The sequence below is a fragment of the Chiloscyllium plagiosum genome, unplaced genomic scaffold, assembly GCF_037043375.1.
Source record: "Chiloscyllium plagiosum isolate Xiang-an unplaced genomic scaffold, Cpla_swu_hap1 HiC_scaffold_13, whole genome shotgun sequence".
NCBI classification, from domain to species: Eukaryota; Metazoa; Chordata; class Chondrichthyes; order Orectolobiformes; family Hemiscylliidae; genus Chiloscyllium; species Chiloscyllium plagiosum.
Window position 1 is genome coordinate 43,312,462 of NW_028270151.1, and position 20,174 is coordinate 43,332,635.

General features: G+C 42.2%; 1 long non-coding RNA gene across 1 annotated transcript in view; it reads left to right on the forward strand.

The window, feature by feature from the left end:
• Window positions 1-227: 227 nt before the first annotated feature.
• LOC148148308 (uncharacterized) overlaps window positions 228-20,174 on the forward strand; it is a 44,669-nt gene continuing 24,722 nt past the window's right edge. Inside the window, exon 1 of the long non-coding RNA XR_015759023.1 lies at window positions 228-264. This is a non-coding gene — a long non-coding RNA (uncharacterized LOC148148308). The remainder of the gene's footprint in view (window positions 265-20,174) is intronic.

Here is a 20,174-nt window from a genome sequence, read left to right on the forward strand (position 1 = left end):
AAATTGAAAAAATATGTATGTATATTACAAATGTTGCTGAATGGTCCTTTTGTGTTCCCCTACGCATTCAGCGGTTTAGGGTTGCTGCATTAATGTGCCATGCCTGTAGTAATGAGAAAGTTCAGAGTTCCTACAATTAAAATATCTGAATGATGTGATCTTCAACAGGAGGCCCTTCTGAACATCGTTTGCTAAAACCGAATGGTCAGCGCTGGTGCCATCATTTCCAGTCAAAGCGTGTTTGCTGCTGTTTGTTTTCTCCAGGTATGTTTACGGTATTGACAAACCGGCACTCCGCCCAATGCTAATCGACCTCCTCTTTCTGAAACTTGCAGAATCTGGACTTCCCATTTGCCCCATTTTTTTCCGACTAGATTAGATTCCCTACAGTATAGAAACAGGCCATTTGGCCCAACAAGTCCACAATGAGCCTCCAAAGAGTAACCCATTTCCCTTCCCTATATTTACCCCTGACTAATGCACCTAACACCATGGGCAATTAAGCATGGCCAATTCACCTGACCTGCACATCTTTGTGATTGTGGGAGGAAACCCACGTAGACATGGGGGGAATGTGCAAACTCCACACAGTCACCTGAGGTGGGAATCGAACCCAGGTGCCTGGCGCTGTGAGGCAACAGTGCTAACCACTGATTTGGAGCCACTGAGCCACCATGCCACCCCAAATTTGACCTATAGGTAAGCTTCAACACCATTATTGTATCACCAATACTATTTCTACTTTCATAACTCTGCCTGCTTCATTTCCATACCTCCTTCCCTGCTGTTGAAATGCTGGTCCATGATACAGTATAGAACTGATTTCTTGAACCATTTCCCTGCTGTATTTCCATCCTCCACCTATTATATCAACTTCTTGTCAAAAGCTCAGTTCCTCATGTCCTGTTCCACATTAAATTTTATTCCCCCACCATCCATGTTTCAGCTAGTTAATGTTGGCTTCCCATCCCCCAAAATATTACATTTTAAATTATTGTCTTCAAGTACTTCATGGTCGCACCTCATTTCATCTCTGGAGCCTTCTCTGGTCTTCAATACTGTCGGTTATGCCCTTTGCTGGTGCATGGGATGAAAGACAATGGTTTTCTGTATTCCAATATTTATGCGGAGGAAATGTTTGCTTATTCACGACTGAACCTCTGACAAGCTGTGTGACACGTAAGAGATAGTCAAGTGGTCAAGAGACACTGTGGTGAGGTAGAGCAGCATTGCAATCAATGTACATGTTGAAACAGCTGCTGTTACTGAGAAGGCCTGTTCTCAACTGCAATATACCAGTTGACTCTGCTCCCGCTTAAGCTGAATTGCTGCTAAATCTACTCTGATTTCATTGCCCATTTATCAGCTCAATCTTTCACCTCTTTAAATGTGCATATTCAATTTCATTGGCTGACAAATTTGATACATCTTGCGGCATTTTATTTGCCATGTCAGTACAACAGACAAGACCATCTCTGGTCACTTTGTCACAGGCCTCAACAACAATACCTCCAATATGTCCTTCCAAACCAACACCTTTTGTTTCTGCCCCTTTAAAAAACTCTCATTCAAATTAATTACAATTACATTTGCAAACTGTCAATGACAAAATCTTTGATTCTCCATATACCATGATACTTTTACAGATGTTGGTTTCCTCAAAAATTCCCGCACCCCCACCTTTGTTACAGCAAGTCACTTCCTTTCCCCTGTCCTGATTGTCTTGCCCCTCTGGCCCATGTAGATGGCTCTATCATGTATCTGGCACACACCTAGTTTAGTCAATCATTAAAAGATATGGTTGGATCTTAATAAAGGCTATCAGGCCACAGTATCCTCTGCCAAATCTGCTCCATTATCATCCTGGAGAACAAAAGTAAATCCTGACTTCATTTCTTCACTACCAACCACCTCATCAAATCATTGTTCACTTTGCTTCCATTTAAACGATATATGTGAAAAACTGATGAATTTGCTTGTCAGTAAGACTGAAATAAGCAGTTTAGCTGTGTCTGCCACATTTCCCCTTCCTTTACTCACTAAATCAATCATCCCCCCAGGTTTCACAATCCACAGCCCTAAATCTTCACATTTCTTTAATTTTTCTCCTATCTCCACTTTATGCTCTAATCAAAGTCACAACTAACGTTGTCTGTGACTGTGTCTATAGTGTATGATCTGTCCACACCCTCCTTCAATATCTTGCAGTATTTGATATGCTGCTGTATTGCTTTCTGGAGGAAGGCTTTCTCTTGCTTTGCTCTCACCTCTCTAAATCACAATCAGAACAACCTCTCACCTCTGAAGAAATACATCTTGAGCTTTTACGATACCTGCATGGCAAAGTTAATAAAAGGTATTATTGAATTAGCTTCCATATGTGTGGTGATGGCACCTAGCTCTATCTTTTCATCAGCTCTCATTACTCCACTATTTCCATGCTGACAGACAATATGTTTTTTTAGTGTTGGATGAGCCATGAAAGCTCTCAAATAGCACAGCAATTTGCAAACAGAGGCAGAATATGCAGATTTCTGGAAAATTGAAGAAATGGCTATGTTAATAGGAATTAATAAACCACTCAAGTATAATTGGGAATAAACAAAACTGAGACATTTGAGTTGATTGTAACCAAAAAGGTCAGTTGCAATAAATGTGCAATAATGCTTCTTCACAAATAATAACTCAAGAAGCACAAGTTTCAAAATGTTTGTTCATCTAATTCTAGATCAAAGTTCTGAGGAAGGGTCATGACCTGAAAGATTAACTCTGATTTCTCTCCACAGATGCTGCCAGACCTGTTGAGTTTTTCCAGTAATTTCTGTTTTTGTTTTTCGATTGTACGACTATCATAAAACACAGTTAAATAACAGGAGGGAAAATTACAAATATATCCAGAGGATACAGGCAGATGGGAGGAAGCATTGACATCCCCCTTAAGAATTCAGAGAGGTACATCTCAGATAATAATATTACATTTTGACTCTGACCATTTCTACTTGTTAGCCTAATCATATTATGTCAATCTGTTAATTAGACTTAATTTTATAATTATGCTGCAGCAAAATAAAAGTGCACAACTACTTCAGTCCCACGCTCCTGATCTTCAGGCACCCGGTACGGAGGAGGAAGGGCAGGTCTGAAGACCTCCTCGTGGGTCTGCTCATGGGCATGGGCAAACTGGCCATAAACAGGTCCAGGCAGTGGGCCATGGAGGTGGTTGTTAGGGCCGACTGCCTGTCCCTCTTCCGCGGTTACGTTAGGGCCCGGGTGTCCTTGGAGAAGGAGCACGTGGTCTCCACCAACACCCTGGAGTTGTTCAGGGAGAGGTGGGTGCCGCAGGGAGTGGAGTGCATTATTTCCCCTACAACTCTATTTTGATTTAATCCCTGCCCCTCCCTTCACTGTTTGATCACACAGCATTGCCCTTTTGTGAAGGGCACTGCTTGTCACTGGCCACTCGGGTGTTTTCCTATCTTCCTGGTGGTGGAAATTGAATCAAGATTCATGCACCTTGTGTCTATCACTGTGTATCACACCTGCACACTCACACCATGGGTGCTGGGGAAAAAAATAAGCACTACCGCAGTTAGGCCGTAGTGTGGGGGTTAGCAAAAAAAATAAGAAAATAAAGAAAAAAGAAAGAAAAGAAAAAGAAAAAAAAAGAAAATAAAAGTGCACAACCTTACTTTCAATTTATATAATGCAAATTTGAATACAATGGCACAAATTCAGACCAAAAAGGCCTGTCAAATTTTGATGTGGTACTCTCAGAACTGAAAATAAAAGTAATTCTGCTTATTTATTAAATGCTTTTCCATGTTCATTCATATGCAAACCTTTATGTATATTGCTGTAAGATAGAGATTGCAGTTCAAAATATGGGTCAATCTTCAAATTATGAATAACTTTCTAACTATTCATAATCTTGTTGTCATATTTGACTCTGGGGTAGGCTTCTGACCATATATCAGAACCATTGTGAAAACAGGGAGAAAGTGAAGACTGCAGATGCTGGAAATCAGAGTGGAGAGTGTGATGCTGGAAAAACACAGCAGGTCAGGCAGCATCTGAGGAGCAGGCCAATTGACGTTTCAGGCATAAACCCTTCATCAGGAATTCCTGAATGTCTGAAATGTTGATTCTCCTGCTTCTCTGATACTGCCTGACCTGCTGTGCTTTTCTAGCACCACACTCTCGACCCATAATGAAAACAGCTTATTTCAGCTTCTGTACTATTGTCTGAATTTGCCTTGTCTCAACCCATCAGCTGGTGAAACCCTCATTCATACTTTTTAACCTCTAGTCTTGAATATTGCAATGCATTCCAGAGTGATTTCTCAAATTCTACCATCTCAGTTCTGAAATTCTGATGCTTATGTCTTAAATCATATTGTTCACACCCCCTAATAACATCTAAATATTTGCTAACCACCATTGGCTCCAAGTCAAGTTGATTTTTAAAATTCCTATCCTTGTTTTTGAACGTCTTTATGCCCTTGCTTTTCCCTACCCCTGTAATTCACTGCAGTCCTACATTTCCCAATGTATCTGCACTCATCTTATTCTGAACATTTGAAGATTTCAGATTTTAATTACATTGCCATTGCTGCCAGTGTCATTTGTAGCCTGAGGCCTTAGCCTTTGGGACTCCAATGCTATACCTCTATGCCTCTCTAACTTACTTACCTCCTTTGAATAATTTCATTAAACATAGAGAAAATAAAGAGCTGTAAATGCTGGAGATCTGAAATAAAAACAGAATTTGCTGCAAAAATTCTGCAGGTCTGGCAGCATCTGTGAGAAGAAAACCGAGTTAATATTTTGAGTCTGGTGATGCGATCAAAATTGGAATTCATGGGAATCAAGGAGAGAGCTCTGCTGGTTGGAATCATTCCTGGTGCATAGTAAGATGGTTATGATTGTTGGACGTCAGTCATCTCAGCTCCAAGACATCTGTGCAGGAGTTCTTCAGGGTAGTGTCGAAGGCCCAACCATCTTCACTTGCTTCATCAACGATGTTCCCTCCAGCAAACATCCCCACTTCTGATCTTATGATGATTGCACAATGTTCAGCACCATTTGCATCTCCTCAGATACTGAAGTAGTCCATGTTCAAATACAACAAATGTGGACAATATCTAAGCTTGGGCTGACATGTGGCAAGTAACATTTACAAGAAACATATACCAGGCCATAAGGCCATAAGACATTAGAGCAGAATTGGGCCATTCGGCCTATCAAGTCTGCTCTGCCATTTGATCACATGTTTCAACCACATTCTCCTGCCTTCTCCAAATAACCCTTGATTCCCTTACCAATCAAGAACATATCTGTCTTTGACTTATATACAGTCAATGACTTGGCCTCCACAGCCTTCTGCAACAATGAGTTCCACAGATTAATCACTCCCTGGCTGAAGAAATTCCACCTTATCTCTGAACTAAAAGGGTCGTTCCTTCAGTCTGAGGCCGTACCTCTGATTCTAGTCTTTCCTACCAGTGGAAACATCTCTCCACATCCATTCTATCCAGGCCTCTCAATATTCTGTGTCAATCAGATTACCCCTATCCTTCTAAACCCATTGCGTACAGACCCAGACTCCTCAAACACTCCTCAAATGACAAGCTCTTCACTCTGGATAATTCTTGTAAACTTCCTCTGCATCCCTCCAATGCCATCACATCCTTTCTTAGATATGGGGCCCAAAACTGCTCACAATATTCCAAATGTGGTCTGGCCAGAGCTTTCTACTGCCTCACCAGAATATAGAGTAATATGTCTGTTTTTGTATTCTTGTCCTCTCCCAATGAATGCTAACACTGCATTTGCCTTCCTAACTAAACCTGCATGTTAATCTTAATAGAATTTTAGGATTCCCAAGTCCATTTATGTTTCACATTTACAAATCTTTTCCCCATTTAGAAAACAGTCCAGGCGTCTCTTCTGCCTACCAAGCTTCATAACTTCATACTTTCCCATATTGTGTTCCATCTGCCACTTCTTTGCCCAATCTCTTAGCCTGAGCAAGTCCTTCTGCAGCCTCTCCACTCCCTCTACCTATATTTATGTTATCTGCAATTGTAACAACAATGCCTTAAAGTTCATCTGTCCAGATTATTAATGTATTACATGAATAGCTTGGTCCCAACATAGACCCCTGTGCAACTACAGTAGTCACTGGTTGCCATCCCAAAAAAGACCCCCTTATCCCTACTCTCTGCCTTCTGCCAGTCAGCCAATCCTCTTTTCAGCCAGTACTTTGCTCCTAACGACATAGACTCTTATCTTATTTAGCAGCGCCTTATCAAAGACCTTCTGAAAACACCTTCAGGCAATGACCAGTTCCAGTAAGAGACAGTCTAGTGACCAACCCATGACATTCCATGCAGTTACTATCACTGAATTCCCACTATGAACATCCTGAGGGTTACCATTGATCAGAAACTCAATTGGACTCGCCATATAAATACAATGGCTATAAGACCAATTAGAGGATAGGAACACTGCAATGAGTAACTCAGCTCCTGGCTCTCCAAAGTCTATCCACCATCTAGGGCACAAGTCAAGAGTGTGATGGAATAGTCCCTGCTTACCTAGATGGATGCAGCTGCAACAACACTCAAGAATTTTGACACTATCCAGGACAAATCAGCTCGCTTAATTGCACCCTATCCACCACCTCCAATATTCACTCCTTTCACCATTGATACACAGTAACAGCAGTGTTTAATATCCTCAAGATGCACTGCAGAAATTTGTCAAAAATCCTTAAACAGCACCTTCCAAACCCACGACCATTATTTAATTGTTCCCCTCCAAGCCACTCACCATCCTGACTTGCAACTATACTACCGTTCCTCTTGTGTCACTGTGTTAAATCATAGAATCCTTTCCTAACAAAATTATGGCTGCTCCTCTACCCCAAGGATTGCTGTGAGTCAAGAAGGCAGCTATCACCACCTTCTCCAGGGAAATTAAAGATGGATAATAATGTTGGCCTAACCAGTGATATTCACATCCTATGAACAAATACAGGGAGAACTAGTCATTTGGATACAGAACTAGCTCAAAGGTAGAAGACAGAGAGTGGTGGTGGAGGGTTATTTTTCAGACTGGAGGCCTGGGACCAGTGGAGTGCCACAAGAATCGGTGCTGGGCCCTCTACTTTTTGTCATTTACATTGATTTGGATGCGAGCATAAGAGGTAAAGTTAGTAAGTTTGCAAATGACACCAAAATTGGAGGTATAGTGGACAGAGAAGAGGGTTACCTCAGATTACAACAGGATCTGGACCAGATGGGCCAATGGGCTGAGAAGTGGCAGATGGAGTTTAATTCAGATAAATGCAAGGTGCTGCATTTTGGGAAAGCAAATCTTAGCAGGACTTATACACTTAATGGTAAGGTCCTAGAGAGTGTTGCTGAACAAAGAGACCTTGGAATGCAGGTTCAGAGCTCTTTGAAAGTGGAGTCGCAGGTAGATAGGATAGTGAAGAAGGCATTTGGTATACTTTCCTTTATTGGTCAGAGTATTGAGTACAGGAGTTGGGAGGTCATGTTGCAGCTGTACAGGACTTTGGTTAGGCCACTGTTAGAATATTGCATGCAATTCTGGTCTCCTTCCTATCGGAAAGATGTTGTGAAACCTGAAAGGGTTCAGAAAAGATTTACAAGGATGATGCCAGGGTTGGAGGATCTGAGCTATAGGGAGAGGCTGAACAGACTGGGGCTGTTTTCCCTGGAGCGTCGGAGGCTGAGGGGTGACCTTATAGAGGTTTACAAAATTATGAGGTGCATGGATAGGATAAATAGACAAAGTCTTTTCCCTGGGGTCAGGGAGTCCAGAACTAGAAGGCATAGGTTTAGGGTGAGAGAGGAAAGATATAAAAGAGACCTAAGGGGCAACGTTTTCACGCAGAGGGTGGTATGTGTATGAAATGAACTGCCAGAGGATGTGGTAAAGGCTGGTACAATTGCAACATTTAAGAGGCATTTGGATGGGTATATGAATAGGAAGAGTTTGGGGGGATATTGGCCGGGTGGTGGCAGGTGGGACTAAATTGGGTTGGGATATCTGGTCGGCATGGACGGGTTGGACCGAAGGTCTGTTTCTGTGCTGTACATCTCTATGACTCTATGACTCTAAATAAAAGTAACTAACATGGCTGGTGCTTTCTGCAGTCTTACAAACATCTGTGTACAAAGAAAAACCCTCCTGCTCTCCATTACAAATCACTTACATTTAATCCTACATGCCTGTCTTTTCATTATAGGTCCCTCAATCATTGGAAACATTAACACAATATTTACTGCCCTCTTGACAGAGCGAAAATAGCCGGAGAATGTATTGATGCTGAGGATGTGGATGCACAGCCAAATCTAATAGCAGAACCTTATAATGTTTTCCTTCTGTTTCCTGCAGGCTGGCTAGTTACCAGGCAGAAAAAAACTAGCAATTGGAGGATGTAGCCAAGAATCTTTGGGGATACACCCTGGCAATTGGGGTCAAAGGGTGGGAGTGAAGGCAGAGATCAGAGCTTTTAAAAATGGGGTTAGAAGGAATCATGGTAAACTACTTGGTGGAGGTCGGTGAGTCAGAGAAAGAGAGTTAGAGTGGAGTGCAGGAAGGGGGAAAGTGAGAATCAGTAGAAGTGAGACTGAAGGCTTTCTTGAAAAGTCAGGGAAAGGCCTTTCCTCTTTGTAGCCCATAGGAGTATTGTAAAAGGCACTTACTGGCAAACCCTGCCTCTTTTTCAATGCTGGGCTCCTTAATCTCTGTGAGTCCTGTGCAACAACTGTTAAATGAAGAACAGGCTCTCAAGTGCCGAGTATGAGCCGAATCTAAATGTGTTCATGATGTTCCCCACCTCACCACAGTGGGACACTTTATCACCATAAAACCCAGTGACAGGAAGATGACAGCAGATGCACAGGTTGAGAGCACATTTTTCATTGTTACATGTTTAACCCCTCACAACTGTATCCTGTTCAATTTATAATGTTTTTTTAAAAAATTCACTCATGGGGTAGGGTGCCATTGGCTAGCCAACATTTATTGTCCATGCCTAGTTGCCCTTGAGGAAGTTGTGATGAGCTGTCATCTTGAACTGTTGCAGTTGACTCACAATGCTCTTCGGGAGGGAATTCCAGGAGTTTGGTCAAGTGACAGTGAAGGAACGGCAATATATTTCCTTGTCAGGATGATGAGTGGCTTGGATGTGAATATGCAGGTGGTGATGTTTCCATGTGTCTGCTACCCTTGTCATCTCAATGGAAGTGGTTGTGGGTTTGGAAAGTGCTATCTAAGGATCTTTGATGAATTTTTGTAGTGCATCTTGTAGATAGTATACTATGTGGTTACACAGCGTCAGTGATGGAGGGAGTGGTGCTTACAGATGTAGTCTCAATCAAATGGATGCTTTGTCCTGGATGGTCTTAAGCTGTTTGAGTGTTGTTGGGGCTGCACCTGCCCATCTATGTGAGTGTTTTCCTTCACACTCCTGACTTGCGCCTTGCAGATAGTGGACAGGCTTTGGAGAGTCAGGAGGTGATTTACTTTCCACAGTATTCCTAGCCTCTGACTGGCTCTTGTAGCCACTGTGTTTGTGTGGTGAGTCCAGTTGAGTTTCTGGTCAATGGTAATCCCAAGGATCTTAATAGTGGAGAATTTAGCAATGGTAATGCTTTTGAATACCAAGGTATGGTGATTATGAGAGAGGGTGTTATTGGCAGTGACCACCACCCAGAAATCCACAGGGCGTCTAGAGAGGACCAGAGTGAGAAATCAGCAGAATGTAATGATAGGGCTTAGGGGGCTGGGAAGATAGTTGGAGCCAGTATTCAATGTGGTGGGTTTCCATGTTGAGGTGGTTATTTGGTTGTGGAATTGAGGTATTCAGGTACAGTGAGGTGAAAGAAAACATGGATATTCTGGGACGGCACCTTGTTATCAGGCTGAAACCAGTGCTGATGGTATCTACTGTGAGGTGCATTCCCTGTCATCACATGTCATTCACTAGTCGCTAACGTCAACTGGAAAGTGGCAGGGACAACACCCAAGGTGGATAGAATCCATGTCAGTTTTTAAGCAAAAGCAGGCATCCATGTCTAGCTTATTGTAGGAGCAAACACATGAAGCATGTATTTGTGCAAACTGCAGCTACATTTAATTTGCAACCTTTGCATCATTCATCTGCAATGCATGCAGAGTGAATGTTCTTTGGATTCAAATGCCAGTCCGTGGTGATTTGCACCATGCCACTGGTACTTGCAAATTGAACATGGCATTTCATTGCTGCTGAAATTACTAAAAAATGACTAAAAAAAGATCAAATTCTGGTTCAGTACAACACATCACCTTTGCAACTTCTAAGTTTGCTGTGTGAGGTGGAGAAAATTGCTATATTATTTGTGATGTAATTATTACAATGGAATATTCTGAATGCAAAGATAAGTTTCATGCTTGATGTGGGACTGGGTTGGGAGGGGTTTGGAGCACATCTGGCAGTTCCTTTTTGATGTAATGTTCTGGTCACTCAGGTGGCACAGTACCTTCACCAGTAGATGCCCATGGGGAGGCTTAAGCTGAATGGATGTTGGAGACATGGTCCTTGTTATCAGGTGGTGTTCATCTTGCTGTATGGAGAAGTATGTAAAGCCCTCTATTGCAGGACATGCCAACTACTGACTGTTCTCAGAGCTATGAACCTGGTTTGCTCATTGTGTTCCAAACATAAGCCATTTCCACTGAATCCTGCATCCAGCTACTGGTGAGATGCTAGTTGTTGTGGCTACTTCCTAAGAAGGAAATAGGCCAGGCAGCAAGACTAGAACTTAGGGTAAGTCCAGGAACAGGAGCAGGCTGTTACAGAGGATGAGGAGCACCCAGCTGAGAGAGCTCACTGCTGTAGGGCTCCTCAGGATACTTAATGTTCCCGGGAGAACCAGAGCTTTTCACTCCCAATTCTGTTTTGTCGGGATGAGCAAGGAGCAATGGCAATGAGCTCCGTATGTCCTGGGACATGGTGATAGAATTATGACGGATACCAGAATAGCTTCTGAGGACTGCAGAGACCATCCTCTCTCAGTGGCTGCAAAGGGGACAACTTGTCTGAACTTCCATGTGACTGGCTGCTTCCAGGCAGTGATGAGTGACCTGTGTGGGATTTCTCAGTCATACACCCACTGACGCATCAGGACAGTGACCATCACCATCTGTGCATGATCTCACTGGCTCATTTTGTTTCCTGATGTTGAAGTCAGTGCTGCAGCCTGGGCAGTAGGATTCAGGAACATAACTGGCTTCCCCATCTACGCTGTCCCATTGATTGTACACACATGACACTGAGAGGGCTGTATTGCAAAACTGTGGAATTCATCGACAGACTGGTTCTATTCCATCAACCTCCAATGTTCCAGTGAAAAAGTCCCAGTCTTTCCAGTTTTTATTTTCATATCTCAAATGCTTCATTCCCGGCAACATCTTGATAAATCTTTTCTGAACCCTCTCCAATTTAATAATACTTTCCTATAACTGGGCAACTGGAGCTGCACACAGTCCTCAAGAAGGGCCCTCACCAACATTCTGTATAACCTCAAAATGGTGCCTCAACTCCTATACTCAATGGTCTGAGCAATGAAGGCAAGTGTGCTAAATGCCTTGTTAACCACCCTATTTAGCTGTGACACAAATTTCAAAGAATTATGTAACTGACCCGCTAGGTCTCTCTGTTCTACAACACTACCTACCATTAATTGTATAAGTCCTGCCCTTGTTTATATTACCAAAATGCAACAGCTCATATTTTCAGCAGTTAAATTATGTTACATATAAATATAATGTTAGTCAATGTTGATTTTAGTTTGCTTCTTACAATAAAGTTCTTTAAACTTTAAATGCGATTGTGTGAGTTTTTTTAGTCACTCGCTGGAATTCAAAGATCTTTTTAAATGTTATCAGTCTCCAAGGAGATGGTAACAGCTTTTTGAGGCTGCAGGATACTTAAGAATGGATAGCTTGTGTTACACCAGTCTGAGCTTTAATCAAAGCTCATGACATAGATCTCTTTGCAAAGACTCTCTTGTTAGGAATATGAACTTTGCAATTTTGTAGGCGAAGGAGGCAGTCTTGCATCTGTATGCCAAGAGTGAGTTCAACATTCAGTCAAGCATATAAAGGTTTATTAAAAATTAAATGAACCAATGTACTCATGGGCAACATTGATTTTACACAAGATGTGGTTCCATAAGATATGCACTGAGCTCAACCCACCAGGTGTCATCTCACAAACTCACATTATAATGTCCAGGCTTTTAAGCTTAGCTGAAAGGCCATCACATCTCTTCCTACATGACCTTCACTTCTGTTTTTACATTATGCATTATTAATTTGACATATTAAGATAGTAATAATCAGGTCCTAAGTAGGGGTAGTATTGGTTTCAGGATAGAGCATCAATTCCCTAAGTATTTTCTTTTAAATTAAATCAATAAGCAAATAGATGTATGCATAATATGATGAGATCTATCCAAGGCTAATTTATATTATAACAGTTTTGAGCATTGAGTATAGGAGTTGGGAGGTCATGTTGTGGCTTTATAGGACATTGGTTAGGCCACTTTTGGAATATTGCGAGCAATTCTGGTCTCCATCCCATCGGAAGAAAGTTGTGAAACTTGAAAGAGTTCAGAAAAGATTTACAAGGATGTTGCCAGGGTTGGAGAATTTGAGCTATAGGACGAGGATGAATTGGCTTGGGCCGTTTTCCCTGGCGTGTTGGAGGTGACCTTATAGAGGTTTATAAAATCATGAAGAGCATGTATAGGGTAAATAGACAAGGTTTTAGATTTTTTTAGATTACATTACAGTGTGGAAACAGGCCCTTCGGCCCAACAAGTCCACACCGACCCACCGAAGCGCAACCCACCCACACCCCTACATTTACCCCTTACCTAACACTACGGGCAATTTAGCATGGCCAATTCACCTGACCTGCCCATCTTTGGACTGTGGGAGGAAACCGGAGCACCCGGAGGAAACCCACGCAGGCAACGTGCAAACTCCACACAGACAGTCGCCGGAGGCGGGAACTGAACCTGGGTCTCTGGCGCTATGAGGCAGCAGTGCTAACCACTGTGCCACCGTGCCGCCCACTGCCAAGGTCTTTTCCCTGGGATGAGGGAGTCCAGAACTAGAGGATATAGGTTTAGGGTGAGAGAGGAAAGATATAAAAGAGACCTAGGGGCAATATTTTCACAGAGAGGGTAGTGCATGTGTAGAATGAACTGCCAGAAGTGGTGGAGGGTGGTACAATTACAACATTTAAAAGGCATCTTGGATGGATATATGAATAAGTTGGGTTTAGAGGGATATGGGCCAAGTGCTGGTAAATGGGACTAGATTAGGTTCGGCTATCTGGTCAGTATGGATGCATTGGACCGAAGGGTCTATTTCTGTACTGTACATCTCTATGACTCTATGACAATCTACTGTATTGACTTTTTATGTCAGTTCTTAGAAAATTACACCCTACAAAATTAAAAACAAATTTGGGATTTTTAAAAAATGTAAAATGAATTTTTCTTACTTTATTTTTCTCAAGCTTAATCAGAACACTATCTGCAGTATAAACAGACTTTATGTTGCATAGTGGACTGGTAATGCTATTGACCAGGAATGGAGCTCCCTGATTTTCTCACATATGCTGTTAACAAATTTGGGGAATGTTGATGCACATTAACGAGTCTTCTTCCTGTAGGGTGGGCCTCTGACACTTATGTCTTGAGCAGAGCTAGAACATGGATTTGCCTATCAGTAAATGATATCTTGGGCCTCATTTTCCACTGCCTCAGATCCTGCTCAGAAATGTTGTGTGAATTTGTATTGTTAACTGAAAATGCCTTATGAGTTTTTAAAAGTTTAATCAAAATGAGTACAAGTAGACTTGTGCGCTTGAAAATAATGCAAATTTATTAGATTAATCCAGTTTAATTATGTACAAACTAATGAGCGAGTTTATTAGCTTAAAACATTTCAGACATTTACTTGCTGGCCATTGGGGTCTTCTGGCACTTGGAACTCTATCTCAGATTCCATAGCACTGGTCTCATGAACTCAAGTCTGATGGTGAAAATCCCATAAGTGGGACAGATTCCCTGACATTAATACTATTCTTGATATGTGCTGTGTCATATTTTGTAGTACTTCCAATGTTTTTCCAAACATTCCATTCACAGAAAATGAGTTGAAAAGATTTCCATTGGCTCTGCCTTAACTACATAAAAATGGTTCCCACAGACAGTCAAGGCTATACACTTAGCTCCCAGCCAAAATGGGCTTATTTTTCATTTCAATTGCTCATTGTCATATCAAATTAACCCTTAACCATTCACCCTTAATGAACTGGTTTGAAGATATAATTTTTGAGCCTAACACTACAGAATTGTTCTGTGACATGTCTCGACTTCACGCTTTACTCCCAAAGAGGTCATGAAGTCTAAGCCCTTGCTAGGAGAAGGAGTCTCTTCCAAAAGTTTGGAAGAATGAAGTCAGGAGAAGAGACAGGTTACCATGGTACTTATGTAACCCATACATCTGTCTATGTCTCTTTTGACATTCTCCCAAGGGACATTTAATGCACTTTTCCCAACCTCTATACAAGCATCAACAACCCTAACTACTGCTTTCAATAATCTCATTGTTCTTGTGTCTATCATTTTCACTGTGGGATAAGCCAGACAATTTCTTTCCTGCCAACTTATTCCCCATCTCTATTGATCTTCTACACTGTGTCACTACCAGTGAATCAGCTCTCACCATCCTTCTTCCCATCTTGGTTCAGAATGTCCATTCATTTGTTAACAATGTTGTCAGCATCTATCAGTTTGTTACAGATGACTGCATCAACAACATAGCTTTAATAGAAACCTGGCAGAGGGGTGAAGGCACTGCCTCTAAGTGAAACCTTTCTGCCTGACTGCATCTTTTTCCACCTTGCACAGCCAAAACACTGCACAGCATATCAAAAGATCACACCACAGTCTGCCCGACTTACCTGGAAATGTTTGCTCCTTTGGGCATCTCACCTGGTCCTATCTCCCATTTAAAACCCACTACTGTTCACCAAGAACCAAAAACCTTTCTTGCAAAGAAACTGTCACTGGTTTCCTCCCTTAGCTTCTGCACGGAGCAGTTTCAGCGACTTCAACCTCCAGCTCTATTGTGCTCTTTCTCTTCTGAGTTCATTCCTTCTTATCCTAAGTCTCCTGTCACATAAAATCCCTACCCTGTATTAAATTCATGACCTGATGTCACTACCTTGCAGGCCTCATTAAACTCCAGTTAATCACAGATGAAGCTTTATTATTTTCCTACATCTTCCCTGTCACTCCAAAGTTTCTGTGTTTGCCTTGGGAAAATTTCTCTCTGAATGAAATTACAACTGCACCTTTATAACCACCAACTGGCTTTCCCTTGATAATTCACTTACCACATTATCTCTGCGGCTTCTGACCTTCTCAACCATGCCCTCACCTACAACCTGGATACCCTAGACCCAATTATAACCATTATTCACTCTCACCTTGGTTTCCATCTCTGCTTCCTTAAGTGCAAGGGATGCAGACCTCGAATGAATGTGGTAGATAACTGATTGAATTGTTTATCGCATGAGAAGTCCAGCGAGATCTTTCTTGACTTTGGGAACATTTGCCAACATGGTTTAAGACATTGAGATGAGATTCTCGCTACTGAGCCACGAGAGGCCTAGTATTGAGAATTTTCGGACATTATCAACCTGATTAGCACTGTTACTCACAGTATCAGGTTCATATATACAGGTTTATACTCTACCATGCACTGGACAGAAACAAGATGCTGAGAATTCCCAATGTGAAAATCAGAGCTGGTAGCCAGCAATTCCAGCTTGCCACTTGGTCCTTAAGTTTGTCACTTGGCATCAACACCACAGTTCATGCTCCAGTGGTACAGCTACACACAACCCATGCCAGCCTGTCTGCACCATCATGTCACAAATCCTGTCCACATCTGTGCTATTCCGTTGCACTTTGGAGTGCGTCAGCAACTTAGAACATAGAACAGTACAGCACAGTACGGGCCTTTCGGTCCTTGATGTTGTGCCGACCTTTTATCCTGTCTAAGATCAAACTAGCCAACATCTCTACATTTTACCATCATCCATGTGCTATCCAAGAGTCACTTAAAAAGGTACCTGACTCTACTATCATCGCGAATAGTCTATTCCACACACCCACCACTCTGTGCAAAGAACCTACCTCTGACATCTCCCCTAAACTTCCCTTCAATCACCTTAAAATTATGCCCCTTCATGACAGCTATTTTTGCCCTGGGAAAAAGTCTCTGACTATAGAATTTATTTATGCCTCTCATCATCTAGTGCACCTCTATTAAGTTGCCTCTCACCCTTCTTCATTTCAATGAGAAAAGCCTTGGCTCCCTTAACCTTTCTTTGTAAGAAATGCCCTCAAGTCCACGCAGCATCCTAGCAAATCTCCTCTGTGCCCTCTCTAAAGCTTCCACATTCTTCCTATAATGAGGTGACTAGAACTGAACATAGTATTCTGAGTGTGGTTCCTGAAGAAGGGCCTGTGCCCGAAACGTCGAATCTCCTGTTCCCTGGATGCTGCCTGACCTGCTGTGCTGTTCCAGCAATAAAGTTTCAACTTTGATCTCCAGCATCTGCAGACCTCACTTTCTCCTGAGTGTGGTTTAACCAGGGCTCCATAAAGGTGCAGTGAAGCCTCACGGCGCATAAACTCAATTCCCCCGCTAATGAAAGCCAACGCACGATACACCTTCTTAACAATCCTATCAAATTAATTGGCAACTTTGAGGGATCTATGGACATGGACCCCAAGATCCCTCTGTCACTCCACATTGCTAAGAAACCTGCTTTTAATCCTGTAATCTGCAATTCAAATTCAACCTTCAAAAATTAATCACTTCACACTTGTCCAGATTGAATTCCGTCTGTCATTTCTCAGCCCAGATCTGCATCCTGTCAATGACCTGTTGCAACCTCCAACAGCCCTGCACACTATCCACCACTCCACCAACCTTGGTGTCATTGGCAAACTTACTAACCCACCCTTCCATTTCCTCATCCAAGTCATTTATAAAAATCACAAACAACAGAGGTTCCAGAACACATCCCTGTGGAACACCACTGGTCATTGAGCTCCAGGCTGAATCCTTTCCATCTACTATCACCCTCTTTCTTCTATGGGCGAGCCAATTCTGTATTCAGAGTCTAGGTTAGAGTGGTGCTGGAAAAGCACAGCAGGTCAGGTAGCATCCGAGGAGCAGGAAAATCGACGTTTCTGGCAAAAGTACTTTATCAGGAATAGAGCTGATGAAGGGCTTTTGCCCGAAACGTTGATTTTACTGCTCCTCGGATGCTGCCTGACCTGCTGTGCTTTTCCAGCACCACTCTAATCTAGACTCTGATTTCCAGCATCTGCAGTCCTTGTTTTTACCCAATTCTGTATCCAGACAGCCAAATGTCCCTGTTTCCCTTACCACCTTATTTTCTGACCTGCTGCGCTTTTCCAGCAACACATTTTCAGCTCTGATCTCCAGCATCTGCAGACCTCACTTTCTCCTACTTTCTGAATAACCCAGCATGGGGAACCTTATCAAATACCTTGCTAAAATCCATGTACGCCACATCCACTGCTCTACCTTCATCAATGTGTTTTGTCACATCCTCAAAGCATTCAATAAGGCTTGTGAGGTATGACCTGCCCCTTACAATGCTGACTATCTCTAATCAAATTATGGATTTCCAAAGTTAAAAATCACACAACACCAGGTTATAGTCCAACAGGTTTAATTGGAAGCACACTAGCTTTCGGAGCGATGCTCCTTCATCAGGTGATTGTGGAGGTTTCGATCGTAACACAGAATGTATAGCAATAATTTGCAATGTGATGTAACTGAAATTATACATTGAAAAATTGATTGTCTGTTAAGCCTTTCATCTGTTAGAATACAGTGATAGTTTCACTTCTTTCATGTGTAAATCACAAAACCCTTTTTTTTAAAGTTGCATTCTCGGATTAGCTGTTAACAATGGTGATAGCTAGACAATATGTTGAAGGTATTAGCCCCCTGTGTTCTCTGTCTATGCCATGATGTTTAGATTGATTCTAATCTAAAAAGTGAGATAACCGAGTTTTACATAAATTCATGCAGCTTTTGAGCTCAGAGCTCTTCATGAATGTATGCAGTTTTTGAGCAAAGCACAATGTAACTCTGCAAGTACAAATTCACCACACAAAATATATGTGTGCATGTACCGAACTTAGCTATGGGTACCCATAGGGAGGGCCTCAACCGGGACCTTGGGTTCATGTCACATTACAGGTGATCACCATTGCACTACACACACACACACACACACACACACGGATATTCCTACACACACACACACTCTCACATACACACAGACACAGGTACACACAGACGCGCACAGACACCCACACACACCCTTATAGACACACACACTCCCACACATGCACCCCCTCACAGACTTAAGACACTCTGTACTCACTACACACACACACACTTTCTCACACTCACAACCCCCACCCCAGACAGACACACACACACACACACAGACACAGACCCACATGCACACATATATTTTGTGTGGTGAATTTGTACTTGCTGAGTTACATTGCACTTTGCTCAAAAACTGCATACATTCATGTAGAACTCTGAGCTCAAAAACTGCATGAATTTATGTAAAACTTGGTTATCTCACTTTTTAGATTAGAATCAATCTAAACATCAGGTCATAGTCAGAGAACACAGGGGGCTAACGCCTTCAACATATTGTCTAGCTATCACCATTGTTAACAGCTAATCCGAGAATGCAACTTTAAAAAAAAGGGTTTTGTGATTTACACATGAAAGAAGTGAAACTGCCACTGTATTCTAACAGATGAAAGGCTTAACAGACAATCAATTTTTCAATGTATAATTTCAGTTACATCACACTGCAAATTTTTGCTATAAATTCTGTGTTACGATTGAGCCCTCCACAATCACCTGATGAAGGAGCGTCGCTCCGAAAGCTAGTGTGCTTCCAATTAAACCTGTTGGACTATAACCTGGTGTTGTGTGATTTTTAACTTTGTACACCCTAGTCCAACACCGGCATCTCCAAATTATGGATTTCCAAGTAGCCAAAAATCGTGCCTGTCAGAATCCTCTCCAATAAATTGCCACCACTGATGTAAGACTGACTGGTCTGTTACTCCCAGGGTTATTCCTATTCCCTTTCTTGAACAAGGGAATAACATTTGCCATCTTCCAATCATCTGGCACTACACCAGTGAATGGTGAGGATGCAAAGATCATCACCAAAGGTGCAGCAATCTCTTCCCTTGTGTCCTGCAGTAACCTTGGGTATATCCCACCTGGACCAGGGAATTTATTATCCTTCCATTTTTCAAAATTCTCAACACATCATCCTTCTTTACATCAACCTTTTCAAGCATAGCAGTCTGTTTCACACTGTCCTCAGAAACTTCAAGGTCCCTCTCAGTAATACTGAAGCAAAGTATTTGTTGAGGACCTCCCCTACCTCCTCCGACTTCAGGCACAAGTTCTCTCCACTATTCCTGATCAGCCCAACCCTCATTCTGGCCATCCTCTTGCACCTCACATAAGTATAGAATGCCTAAGGGTTTCCCTTAATCCTACTCACTAAAGCTTTTTTGTGCCGCCTTCTAGCTCTCTTAAGTCCTCTCTTCAGTTCCGTCCTGGCTACCTTGTAACCTGTCTGATCCTTGCCTCCTTGGCCTTAAGTAAGCTTCCTTCTTCCTCTTGACTAGATGTTCTAAATCCCTTGTCACCCAAGCTTCCTTCACCCGACCATCCCTTCCATGCTTCAGTGGGACAAACCTATCCTGCACTCACAGCAAGTCCTCCTTAAACAACTTCCACTTTTCTGTCATGCATTTTCCTGAGAACAACTGTTCCTAATTTAGGTATCCCAGTTCCTGCCGAAAAGAATTGTAATTCCCTCTCTCCCAATTAAATGCTTTCCTATACAGTATATTCCTATCCCTCTCCATAACAATAGTAAATGTAAAGGAATTATGGGCGGCACGGTGGCTCAGTGGTTA